A 14,392-nucleotide genomic window follows, 5' to 3' on the forward strand; every position below is an offset into this window, starting at 1 on the left:
GTTTACAGTCTTGCTTGCCTTACCCCCTTCCTGATACACTGGATTTCACTGAGGACCAAGGCTGTAAGGGCCTGCATGTGTACTCAACTCCTTTTACCAAACTTTCAACATTGCCCGGAAGTCTATTGCAGGGGGCATGGGCGTGCTCAGCCTTTCCCTCCTCAGTGCCTAGCACAGTGAGGCGTTAGCTCCAGTCTCCAACAAATAGCAGGAAGTTCTGCAGGTGTCCAGGGTAAAAAAGACTGGGAAGAAGTGGGAAGAATCTATTCTTCCATTTTCCTGGCAACTTTTCTGTCCTTTACTTGTTTTTGGTATTAAGCCATTAAACTTAATTAGGAATTAATTTTGGTCCTAGACCGAATCTTATGTTTTCAGGCTCTTTAACATATCTAATTAAGGCTATTCCTCCAAATGTTCAACTCATGCTACTCTTTCTTTCATGTCATGTCACTCAGCAGAAATATGATGGAATTAAAAAAAGAAAGAAAGAAAGTTATGCCGCAAAGTTAGGAGTCAGTATTGGGAATGGCTGTGAGTGCAGCAGCATTATAAAAGCAATTAGAAATTCAATTTAGAGTTCATTATTGATTGTAAATTCAGTGTGCTCAAGCAGAGACAGTTTCATTACTAGCTAGAATGAGTTCAGGAGTACTGAACAGAGCACCCAAAAGGTAGTAATAAAAAACACAGAGCCCTGCTGAGATAGATTCAGCTAATCAATCACTCGTGTATACATTTACTAATTATTTTGGCATATAATAAACTTTAATTAAGTTAGATAGTAAAAAATATAAATACAAATGCATAGGTTCTCACCCCACATTCTACCCCAACTGTAGAGATCAAACCCAGGGCACTGGGCATACCATGAGCTTACATGTCCAACACAGGACTTTCCTCAAGAAACTCTTAATAGATTGTGACATGCTATCAGGGGAGAGGGGAAAGGGCCAATGAGGACCAGGGAGAGGTTTCACAAAAGAAAGATGCTTGTGTGGGTTTATGGAAGACATGGGAGTTTGGGAATGGATGAGAAAATGAGGAGCTATGAATATGTTAGAGCTTATTCCAGGAAAGGGCATGGGATGTGGAAGCAGCACATAGGAACAAGTTGCCTGGCGCACTGAGAGACTAAGCTGATTACCAGCAGTGTCTCATTCAGTGTTCTACTGCTGTGAAAAGATAGCATGGCCATGGCAAGTCTTCCAAAAGAAAACATTTAATTGGGGCTGGCTTACAGTTTTGGAGAGTTAGTCCGTCGTCGTCCTGGTGGGAATGAGGCAGTGTGCAAGCAGACATGGTACTGGAGAAGTAGCTGAGAGTTGTGCATCCAGATCACAGGAAGCAGGAAGACAGACACTGGGCCTGACTTGGGCTGTCAAAACCTCAAAGCCCACCCTCAGTGACACACCTCCAATAAGGCCACACTTCCAAATCTTTTCAAATTGTGCCATTCCCTGGTGACCTAGCTTTCAAATCTGTGAGCCTACAGGGGCCATTCTTATTCAATCAACCACAAACAGCAGCAGAAAATGACTGTCTTAGCCAAAAATCTATATTATAGTCCATCTAAAGAAATAACTGTGTTAACAGAAGAGAAATTGTCCTCAAAGGGCTCAGAAATGTCCCAGGGCTGTTTCTCATTGTGCAACACAAGTCTTTGCATTCCACTATCACCTGCTTGACAGAACTCCAGGTACTGGCTACACAGATCACCTCGTTTGTTCTCCCATCGAATCATCTCTTAGCTTCCCATGCAGATTTAGGTAAAGGTGTGGGGTGGACTCCCTTCCGAGTTGGACAAGAGAAAGATTCAACAGGTGTGAGTCAGACCAAGAGAACAATAGGCTAAGAGCTCAGAAGGCTCCTCTGTAGGACTGCCTTTATCTAATTAAGGAAGGTTTTTATTGTATTTGCTAAGACCATTATAAACATCATGAATTAATGTCAATTTTATTAAAACAGTTTCTATGTGACTAGAGACATGATTGTATTTCCTTTTTTATCTTGTTCATATGAATTACAGTGACCAATAAAACCAACTTTGAATTTCTGAATTATACTCAAAATGAGTATGATATTAAGCTTTTTATATCATGCTGGATTTGGTTCTACTACATGTTCAGGAATTTTGATTTTTTGAAGAATAATACTGAACTGTAATATCCTTGCTTATAGTGGGTGTTTTTAATTTTCATATAAAAATTACATTGCTTCATAAAGCAAGTTGAGAATTAGTCCCTGTATTATTATCTGGAGGAATTTGCTGCATTATTTCTTCCTCAAGTATTTGGTAGAAATCTTTCAGTTCTGGAGTTTTTTCTTCATGGTAAGGTGTTTATTTGATTATTTATTTGTTTTGGGTTTTAGAAAGAGTCTTTTTGTATAACTCAGACTGGCTTTCAACTTGTTATCCTCCTGTTTCACCAGGGATAACTGGCATGTGGACTATGCACAGCTCATAGTAGTTTTTAATAAGTAAGCTATTCAGTAGATAAATAAATATTTAGACCTCTGTTTGAATGTGTTTTGCTTAAACTACATCTACTTCAACTAACCTTAATATTTGGGAGAGGGGTGGAATTGTCTAGTCTCTCAATAACCTTTTAAGTATTTATAAGGCCTAAATTTTCATCCATTATTTTTTCATTCTTGGTATTTATCTTGTAAAGTTTTTTCCCGTCATAAATATATATGCCAAATGTTAATAGAAGCACAAAGAACGAAAGTGGAAGTTTCGGGACTAAGTTTGAGCACATGATGTTTTGCCCAGATTGGCTTGTGAAAGGGCATGTGATGTTTTGCTTTTTCATGCAAGGGGCATGATTTTGGCCAACTGAGAACTCTGAATAGAGGACATATATAAAGGCTCAGGCAGAGGAAAACATCATTTTTTGGATTGACATCACTGAGCTGATCTTCTTGCTTCGACACTTGGCTTTGCAGAGAAAAACATTGCAGAGAGCTTCTCTGAGCAATCTAAATAAGTCTTTGGTCTTTTACTGCTTCATGTTGTTACTCTGTGTTGCCTTTGGACTGGACTGCTGGTATCATGAGTCTGATAATCCTATAATGACCAATCAACCCTGATCAGCAGGAAGTAGATAAAAGAGGTCTACAGCCCTTTCCCCTACTAATCTCCTACCTAAGGTTGTGGGAAGGTTGAAAGGGGGGTAAAGGTGCTTAAGAACCCTAAATTAAGTAGGTTTGGTAAAAAATCTAAGCCTACAAAGTAGAGACTGTAACATTTCTCTCTAGTGTTAGAGCAACTGGACAAAAAGGTCACTATGAATAAAAGCAAACCAATAACACAACTAAGTAGATGGATTTGGTTGTCATATGTAATACATCGCTGAAGGAAAAATTTATTAATATTTTCAAATAAATTATGAATTTGTTGGTGTTTTGTATGACTGTCATCTCTTTTTTTCAAGTATTCTTGGATTCAATTGGCAATTTTTCTAACTTCTTAAGATAAATTCTTATATCATTAATTTCTGAATCTTCTCATTTTCTAACATGTAAAGTCAAGGTTATGTACATCACTTTAAGTATAGCCTCAGATATTTCATGTAGAAGTTCTTGTGCAGCATTTGATTTATTATTAATCATAAAATGTTTTTAAATATTCTTTGCGATTTCTTATTTGGTTCATATATTCCATAAAAATCTATTTCACAATTTTAAACTATATGATGATTTCCTAGTCATCTTTTCATCCATACTTTCCAGTTTGACTGCATTACGGTTGAATGATTCTTTTTTTATTATGGCATACTTTTAACTTTGTTGAAAGTTTACTCTATTTCTGTATGGTCATATTAAAAGGTCTTTGTGTTCATGAAAAGAGCTTATGTTCTACAGCTTTTCAGCAATGCATTTTACATGTCAACTAAATCAATCTGACTAGTTGTGCTACCAAACTGCTTTTTCCCTTAGCGATATTTTTGTCTGCTTATTCTAATACTAGAGAGAGATGTCAATGTGTTCTATGACAATTGCATGGATATTTATTTATTTAGTTAGTTGTTTTTTCTTGTTTTGTTTTGTTTTGTTTTTTTGAGGCAAAGTTTCTCTGTATTGCCCTGGCTGTCCTAGAACTTGATTCATAGACCAGGATGGCTTTGAACTGAGAGCTTCTCCTTCCCCTGACTCCTGAATGATGGAATTTAAGGTGTGTGCACCAGCATGCCTGGCTGCAAAGATTTTTTTTCAAGCTTTGCAATTCTATTAACTTTTTATTTATGTGTTCTGAAACTGTACTGATAGATAAAAATATCTTAGAGCACTTGTACCATCCTAGAAATTTAATTTTAATCTTAATAAAATGTCCTTTTTATGTGTAGGGAGTTATTTTTCCTATCTACCAAATACTGATACTAATAATCTATCAAAATACTGATATTAATAGAACCTGCTTCGATTATTAATAAGTCTATACATGATATATTTTGGCTATTTACACGGTTATCTTGTTGCATTATAAATTTACAATTGTCCTATATCCTTATTGTGATGGTTTGAATTCCCCCACATTTCATATGTTTGAATACTTGGTTCCTCATTAGTGAAAATGTTTGGGAAGGGTTGGGAGGTGTGGCTTTGTTAGAAGAAGTGTATGATGGACTTAACAGTTTCAGAGGCCACTGCCATTCTCAGTGCTCTCTCCGTCTAGTGCTCGTGTTTCAAGATGTGAGCTCTCAGTGCTGCTCCAGTGCCATGAGTGCCTGCCCGCTGCCATGCTCCCTGACAAGATGCTCGTAGATTCACCCTCTGGAACAATGAGCCCCAAATAAATAAATGCCTTCCTTCTATCAGTTGCCTTTGGTCATGCTGCCTTATCACAATAGGAAAACAACTAAGACACTTGTGTTTAGATTTGTCTCTTAGAAAACATATGTAAATATTTTTAAAATCTATTCTTTTTTCATTTTTTTATTAGTTACAGTTTGTTCACTTTGTATCCCAGCTGTAGCCCCCTTCCCCATCCCCTCCCAATTCCACCCTTCCTCCCTCTTCTTCTCCTATACCCCTCCCCCAGCCCACTGATAGAGGGGGTCCTCCTCCCCTTCCATCTGACCATAGTCTATCAGGTCTCATCAGGACTGGCTTCTTGGTCATCCTCTGTGGACTGATAATTCAAATTAAACACTGATTCATTTAAACACATTTAAAGCTAAATTTGCTATCTGTTTACTATTTGTACCTGCCTAGTCTATGATTTTTCCCTTTCCTTTTTTGTTTTATTTTGTATCTAATATTTTTATTATTAAATGTCCCCATCTATTATAGTAGTCTGAAGCTATACCATATTTTACTGTTCTTACAGTCTAATCCTAAAAATTACAAGATGCACTCTTGACTCATTAATTTCTAATATAAATTGATACTTTCACTTTTTCTTGAACAATAGGAGTAATCATGACCATGAATTACTTTAATTTCAACTTATAGGCCACTGTAGTTATATATTTTAAGTCTATACATTTTTAAGTTTCATAAGAATTAATTACTGTTTTGTTTTGTTGGTTTTTTGAGACAGGTTTCTCTGTTTAGTCCTGTCTGTCCTGCACTTGCTTTGTAGACCAGGCTGTCCTTGAACTCACAGAGATCTGCCTGCCTCTGCCTCCCAGAGTGCTGGGATGACAGATGTTCACCACCGTGATCAGCTTACTTTTGCTTTTTAAAGCTGTCAATATTTACTTAGCTTTACCTACACACTGAACCTTTGTTCCTGCATTCCCAATACTCTATCAGGTCTGTCCTCCTTGAAGAATGCCTCTTGATGTGTTGGTGACAAATTCTTAACTATTTTTTCATAAAAGGTCTTTTAATACCATTCTTCTTGAAGATTTTTTTTAGATTATTAGGTACTTTATTTCAGCACTTTAAATCATCATTCCATGGCTCTGTCTTCCATCGTTTCTGTGGATAAAGGATAAACCAGCTGTCATTTGATTGTTCCTTTTTTGTAAAGAACGTGAACTCCCCCAGCCAGTTGTCTTTGGGGACTTCTTTTATTCTCAGAAACTATTTTCATATGCTTAGCTATATTTCTCAGATTTCATATGGCTTCTCAAATCTGTACAATAACGCCTTTCCTCATCACTGAGATATTCTTGGCCCTGTTCTCTTTTAAATACTGCTTTTACTACAATATCTATCTCTCTTTTATACTGATATTCCAAATTTTCATAAATTCTATCCTCATTATTCTCATTATATCCTGTGCGTGCTGTTTACCTGTTTTCTCACCCAGTATGCTAATTCTATACTTGATCATGTCTGAACTGCTTATTAAAATCATCAAACATTGTTTTGTGCTGTTACACTTTTCAGCTCTAGAATTTCCATTTCTTTGTTTCTAGTTCTCTGACAAAGTTCTGTTTTTTCATTTATTTCTGTTCACTCAGCTCCATAAATAACTTAAGCATTACATAAGCATCACTATACTATAGAAATCCCCCTTCCTATAACAGGCTAGCTGTGGCCTGAAGAAACGCTGTTCTTTGTGGAAGGAGATCTTAAAGGGCTGAGCATGCTCTGCTGTTCCATACCCAAGTTTCCCCCAGTGAGCTAATTTGTATTTCTATGTGACCACTCCCCATAGGGAAAAGTGGTCTCTCTATGGTGTTTTATATGTTTTCTGTGGATACTTTTTTCACTTTTTTGTTGCTTGACAGTGTTATGTTGTATGTTTAATTTCAGTCATTTTCACATCCATTACCCGCCCTTAGCCTCTTACCTTTCCTGCTGGTATTCTTCTCAGTGAGTCCCCCTCCACTCTCATGTCTTCTGTTTGGATGTGCTTACCTACCCAAGCATGGGTGTAAGTTTTTCAGTGGGGCTAGGGCAATGTATCTGTGGATACACTACTGAAGAAAGTGGCATCACTCCTGCAACTAGCATTAATTGCCAATAGTCTCTTTAGGAGGGGTGGGGTGTCTAAGGGGTCCTTTCCTCATCCATGGTGAAATACTGATGGGCCTAGTCTTGTGCAAGTCTTGTAGTGACAACCACAGCTTTGGTGAGTTCATCAGTACAAGGCTGTGCCATGTCCAGAAGACATCTTTTATGTTGTATATCTCTTCATCCTCAACTCTTACATTTTTTTCTGGCCCATTTTCTACAATGTCTGAGCTTTCTGTGGGTAGTAGAGCTGACTCAGCTGTGAAAAAGCACCACATCTGTCACTTTTTCTAGGCGCTTTGCCCAGTTGTGGGCTTTTGTATTACCTGCCACCTGCTACAGTCAGAAGCTTCTCTGACAGAAGTCTGGTCACAGCGTTAATCCATGGGTATAAATGTATTTGTAAACTACATGACTGTTCATCAACAGCAGCAGGTTCATCTCTACAGCCTATGACCTCCCAAACCAAAGGCTCTTGACCAGGCTCACAAAACCAGCCATGAGTTCCCTCCATAGAACAGGCCTCAAATCCTATCAGAAAGCAGTTGATTGTGTCCATAGGTCAGTCCACTATTGCACTCTCTCTCGGTAGGTCATTATCGTGGCTCACAGAGTACACAGCTATGTAGAACTGTTAATGGCTTTTCTCCATTAAGAGCCTGCATTGCACCTTCTGGGATCATGCAGTCTAGTTGTTATGGAAGCCTTCAGCTCAGTTCCAGCTTAATTTTTTTATGACCTGTAGCCAAAGTGTATCATATTTTTATCAATGCAATGGCAATATCCTATATTGTTTCAGGAAGTACCTTTGGAGCCTCTCTTAAATCAGCAACTCAGGGACTATCCCACACATGATGCTAGGATTTTGTTTAACAACCAGAGGCTTCTGGGAGGAGCAGTATCCATCCTTGGAGAACGTGTCCATTCAAATTCCTTTTTTCTTATATTTTTAAGAAGATTATGAAACAGTGGGTTTCTGTATGGCTTCTTCACATACCTTGAGTTTTGGTTACCCTCCTCTTTCCTGTCCTCCCACCTCCCTCCATGTTTTGATCTTTCTAACCTCAGTATTCTTCCTCCATTTCCATTACTGATGTGTTCTACTATCAACAACGACTCTCTAATGGCCCTTCTGTCATTCTGGATTTTATGCTAGTAATATTCTTGTATCTCACCGTTATAATGACATTTTGGTTTTGTACATGGTGATAATTTAAATCATATGACTTTCACTAAAGGTACAAAAAAATACAATTTCTTACATTCCTAAATGATCAGTTCTGGTATATAAAGTTCATGCCAGAAATTTCCACCTTTCTATTCAGGTTTTGATTGCTCTTCCTGGGCATACCTCTGTCTCTTTCTTTTCATTTCACCTTAGCTCAAACAGATACAAGTGCCTTATTTAAAATGAAGTTAAGAATCATGAGGACTTAGGAGATAGTTGAGTGGGTAAGAGCATGAGGACCTTACTTCAGATCTCCAGAAACAACATAGAAGCTAGGTGACATCATGTCTGTCTGTACAGTACCCGAGAGAGAGACAGAAAGATTGATGGGGACTGCTGGCCAGTCAGACTAGCCACAAAACAGAGAGTTCCAGAGTCAGTGAGACACTCAGTCTTTAAAGGAGAAGTCAGAGATTGACATGGGGGAGGCCTGTCATGCCATTGTGTCCTTCATATGCACACACATGGGTACATGCACCTGCACACATGTGTGCACACAAATATAGCATTCAACCACAGAAAAGAAAAAGAATCATGAATGGAAAGAATCTTATGGTCTTGTAATATTTCTTAGTTCATGAGGACAGAGAGATGGCTCAGTGGTTAAGAGCATTGAGTGCTCTTCCAGAGTAACCAGGTTCCATTTCCAGCACTCACATGGTCACTCCCAACAGCCCACAACTCTGGTTCCAGTATCTAACACTCTCCTTTGCTTCTGTGGGCATCAGGCCTGAACATGGTGTATATACATACAGGCAGGCAAAATGTTCATTCACATAAAAATAATATTTATAACATAGGAAATGAGAGAGGGGGAATAATTATATCCTTGGTAAGTCTTAAAGAGAGAAGTGTATTAAAGTAGAGATGCCAACATAATGATCTTCACTTCATAATCTCTATTTCTGTTTTACATTGGTACTCTCCATTCATTCCTTAAAGCACCATACTTGTAAGCAACTGAAATAGAGTCTCAAATGACTTTCATATGGAAGCTAAGATTTGTAACTGTTATGTTTTGTTTCTATTGGCATCCAGACTTATCTTCTAGGATAAACAGTTAGGGTTGCATTACAGTTCTCTATAGGAATATAATGATGGACAATACATTGTGTTTTTATGATGCCTATTTCACTTGCAAGCAATTACCATGCACTACCAGGAAATGCATCAAGTAAAGAAATGCAATGGGCCATTTTTTCCCAACTAATCTTTTAAATACATTAAGTATCTATTTTAATAGCATAACAATGGGAAAGTCACATATGATTCTTAATATTACATATTTTGAAAATTATATTTTGAAGCATAAAATGTCTATCAGGCTTGCAACCTTCTAATACAAATTGTTAGTATTTTATCCATCTTTTTAAAATGGAAATTGCTTAAAACAATCAGTAATTTTATAGTTTTCATTTAATCAAGAATTTGACATTTTGTCGGTGTGGTGGAACACTTCTTTAATTCCAACACTAACTAGGGAGGCAGAGGCAGGCAGATTTCTGTGAGTTTGAGGCCATTCTGATCTATATAGTGAGTTCAGGAGAGTCAGTTCCATGTAAAGAGACCTTATCTTAAAACAACAATGACAAAAAAAATTTAATATTCATGCCCTTAGCAGAAAAAAAAAATCCTAAACAAAAGATATAAATTGTTAAGTTTAAAATTAGTTTATTTAAAATTAGCCCACTAAGGAGATAAGAAAAATATGGAAAAGCACAAAAACAGAGAGAAGAAAAATTATGTCTCAATGAGTGAAGAAATTACGTTATATCTTACAGATATCCCAAGGCCATTTAAGTTCACTGAGGGCACAAAGAGTAAATACTTTATTTTCTTGGTGACCAGATATTTTCAAAGCCTGGAAGCCAGGGCTTTCTTCTCTCCTCTGCTGACATCTTTCTCTTCACTAGGAACGACTCATCTCTGTGCAGATTACTGCATCTTTGTCTTCAGAGACCAGCTCCCATAGCAACTTCTCCACAGAACTGCAGATGCAGCTCCCTTCTCTTCAGCACCTAGAATCTGGGTGTTACTGTCTCGCATGGCATTTGCTATCCTACATCCAAGTTGTTTTTACACATCCCTAAGCTCCTCTCCAACACTGAAACCTTGCTTTGAGTAAACACTATGCCATTTAGCAATTGTCGTCTATAGTTAGCGAGTTAGAATGCATGTGTGTGTGTGTTGTAGGTGTGTGTGCGTGCGTGCATGTGTATGTCTGTGTGGAGCTGAATGACAACTTTGCAGTGTAGGTTCTCCCTTCCCCGTGTGGGTTCTAGAGACCCACCTCAGGCTTGTTGTCATGTGTGGCAGCAAGTGCCTTCTGCCTGCTGAGTCATCTCACTGCCCCGCAACACTTCCTCAATCTTCTTCTTTTAGACATTGGCCTTAATATTTACCTTTATTTTCAGATGAACAAATTTATTTTACTTTTGGGCTCACATTTTATCACCGTAAGTAAAATTTACTTAACTATGTTGTAACTACACAAATATAACCAGTATAAAAAAGGTCTAGAAACAACCTCAAATGACCTTACTTAAAAACACAGCTTAGGGCCTGAAGAGAGGGCTCAGAGGTTAAGATGCAAATTGTTCTTCCAAAGGACGTGAGTCTGCTTCCCAGCACTCACATCAACAGGCTTACAAACACCTATAACTCCAACTCAAGGGGAATCTGACCCCTTCTTCTGACCTCTGCAGGTTCTGCACTCACATCTACAAACCCACATACACACACATAACTGAAAGATGAAAATTAGAAATAAGTCTTTAAAACAAATACTGCTTAAAATAAATAATAGGTGTTAATAGAGAGCAGTCTGCTAAGTGGAGTGGTTGGCTGGCCTTGAGCATCAGTCTCTTCTGAAGGATAGATGAAAAGCTCAGGAAACTCCATTAGGTTTAGTTACAGTGGCTTAGAAGTACCCTTCTTTTCACTGCTAGTTTCCTTCATGGACATTTCCCTCTATGCAGTGTTTGTTGCTTGTGAAACTTCAGGATTTCTGCAAACCACAGTGGTTTCCAGCTGACTTCAGAGCAGTGGAAGGTCATTCATTCAACAAGTCTTTATTAAATCAGATTATATACTAATATTATTTTAAACATGGGCTTGATAGCAAGATTACTTACTGCTCAATGCAAAAATTCTAAAAGTTCTTAAGATTTCATTTAGAATTAACCAGTTCTGGATGAACTACAGATTTGTAGAAGAAATTTAAATTAATTTTGTCACATTTCCATCTTCTAAAACTTAAGATGTATCTGGATAAAGCTGGTTGAGGTAGCTCCATAGTAAAGCAAACTGGGCGTTTGCCTAAACCTTCAGCTGTACAAGAATGTCACTAGACACAACAGCACCCTAGCTAAGCTTGAGAACACTGTTTCCTGCTCCATCTGTATAGGAATAAAATGTGTGATATAAAGATTTACATCTTCTTAATGCTTTTAAAGGCGCATTTTATCTGTAAAATATCTTAAAAATACATGATGGCAAGTTACTTAAAATAATCAGTCGGGACACTGATTTCTTATTCCAAATGTTTCTTTTCAGGGTAGCAAGACATTCGTTAGCATGACTCACCTGGCCTAACCTTTTCTCACTCGTCCCAGCTTTACCATATTCCTTCTCCTATGACTTAAAAGAAAAAAGCCTGCAGTTCTCTGTGGCTGGATGCATACATTTTCCTCCTAGATACTCATGCCATACTCTCTGACATCAGCTTTGTCACTTATACTTTATCTATAATTCCTTTGATTTACCTATGTTTGAGGGCTTGCAGAAAAAGAGAGTCTCATGTTGTAATTCTCCTTGCCAAGTCCAAATGCAAATGACAGTTGTTGGAAAGACCCTGAAGAATACGCCCTGATAGGAAGAACAGCTGTGATACACAATCCAGATGTTGGTAAGTGTGCACCACAAACTGATGTGTCAAGCTCACCAAGAAAAATCCACCAGTCATAAATCAGCAATACCCCAATCAGCTGCAGGCTTCCCCCAGACACCCACACAGCCACATCACACTTATGCTTTAAAAACTCCAGAACTCTGGTGGCTGTCATAATTCTCCAGAGGCAACACAGATCAATTGTAAAGGTATAACCTGTGATCAATTATGAATATAATATATATATTGAAAAAATAGCTATTAGTTTGGAAAGACTAGGCTGGGGTGTTTGATGATAGTGTGGGGCTTAAATTTGGTATTCTTAAAGGAAATGCCTTAGGTCATTTTATCCTCAGGACTATATGACCATGTGATAACATGAGCACAGAAATCTGGAATTTGGTTCTCTGGACACTCACCTAGTATTTGGTTTTCAGCAACAATAAGTTATACCCATGTATTATTTAGTAGTTTTCAAAATACTTTTACATATATAACATCGTTTTATCTATGAATTCACTGTCCTGGCTGGGTTTACATCAACCTGACACAAGCTAAAGTCATCTAAGAGGAGGAAACTTCAATTGAGAAAATGCCTCCATAAGACTGGGCTATAGCTTCTTTCTTTCTGAGCTGATATTGCTCCGGTGAACATGGTGAATGTTCCTAAAGCCCACCAGACATTCTGCAAGAGATGTGGCAAGCACCAGCCTCACAAAGTGGCACAGTACAAGGGCAAGGATTCTTTGTATGCCCAGGGGAAGCAGCGTTATGGCAGGAAACAGAGTGTCTTGGGCAGACTAAGTCTATTTTCTGCAAAAAGGCTAAAACTACAAAGAAGATTGTGTTGAGCTGAACTGCAGATCTAAGAGAATGCTGGCTACTAAGATAAAAGCATTTTGAACAGGGTGGCAATAAGAAGAGAAAGGGCCAAGTGATCCAGTTCTAATGCAATTTTGTTGTGAAGACAATAAAACCATGAGCTTTTGTTCACCTCAAAAAAAAAAAAAAAATAGGCAATATAGGCTAACAAGCCTATAGGACATTTTCTTAACCAGTGACTGATGTGGGAGGGCCAAGTTCTTTGTGATGGAAACATTCCTGGGTTGGTAGTCCTAGGCCTATAAGAAAGCAGACTGAACAAGCTATGAAAAGCCAGCAAGTAAGCAGCCCTCCTCCATGGCCTTTGTCTGTATCAGCTCCTACCTCCAGGTTGCTTCCCTGTTTGACTTTCTGTTTTCATTGCCTTGATGGTGAACTGTGACCTATAGGCAAAATAAACCCTTTCTTCTCCAAATTGCTGTTGGTCATGGTGTTTCATCATAAGCAGTAGAACGCTAAGATATTCACTATTCTTTTTTTTTTTCCAACAAAATTTAACACCTACTGCATTTCAGGCTCAGTTATAGTCCATGAGGGTATATCAGAAAATGAAGGGTCAGCTTTCCTGTTGCTTAAGTTTAAGAAAGATAACTGCTAGCTGGGCATGGTGGTGCACATCTGTAATCCCAGCACTTGGGGAGGCAGAGGCAAGGAGATCTCTGGGAGTTCAAGATCAACCTAGTCTACATAGTCCAGGACTGCCAAGGATATACGGAGAAACCCTGTCTCAAAAACAAAACAAAACAAAAAGGAGAAAGTAATTACACCTATGAGTTGGAACACTGAATTGTATGTAATCAAGAAAGACCTGTCAACTAAAGAGGTATCCTGAACAGAGCCATGACAGAACAAAGGGATTAAACATGAAGAACAGGACAAAGACATCCAAGGTGCAGAAATGGGACTGGGCTTATCATGGGTAATAAAGAGTAGAGCTGGGTGTTACTTGTAACAGAATAGAAAATCTAAGATGAGGGACAACTATAGATGGGAACCAACATGCCGGAGCTTGTAGGCTTTTATAGTATGTGAAAAGTAAGCCACTAGGCCTGCCATATTCCAATGAGTCAGAGATAAACAGCTACTCACACTAGAATAGCTGGGGACTCAATAACCATTAGACATCTTACCCCAACACTCAACATTCATACTCTCAACACATAAAACACTTTAATGCTTATGTACATAAATAGTCTTTTAAGTACACAAATAAAGACATTTTTATTACAAGTAATTTAACAGCTGGAGAGTTTTCTTAGTTGCCACCACTTTAACCTCTGTCCTGTACTGTAGATAAGTCAATTAATAAATGATTGTTTAGAATTTTTTTAAAAAGCAAACATAAAAACCGAGTCTGGTAAATAAATCATAGAAATTTTTCTTTTGGGTTCTAAAAAAAAAACAAAAACAAAAATCCTCAACTTCCAATGTATAAAGTCGTGGGAGCAGAAAGAAGAGTCACAGAGTTGGTTCCTTCCTGGAAT

At 38.0% G+C, this 14,392-nt stretch overlaps 1 protein-coding gene and 1 pseudogene across 2 annotated transcripts in view; one reads left to right on the forward strand and one right to left on the reverse strand.

Moving 5' to 3' along the window:
- Cmya5 (cardiomyopathy associated 5) overlaps positions 1–14,392 on the reverse strand; it is an 88,317-nt gene that overhangs the window by 53,146 nt on the left and 20,779 nt on the right. The window lies entirely within an intron of this gene.
- LOC132652156 (large ribosomal subunit protein eL42-like) lies at positions 12,680–12,975 on the forward strand (annotated as a pseudogene).

The sequence above is a fragment of the Meriones unguiculatus genome, chromosome 2, assembly GCF_030254825.1.
Source record: "Meriones unguiculatus strain TT.TT164.6M chromosome 2, Bangor_MerUng_6.1, whole genome shotgun sequence".
Taxonomy (NCBI): domain Eukaryota; kingdom Metazoa; phylum Chordata; class Mammalia; order Rodentia; family Muridae; genus Meriones; species Meriones unguiculatus.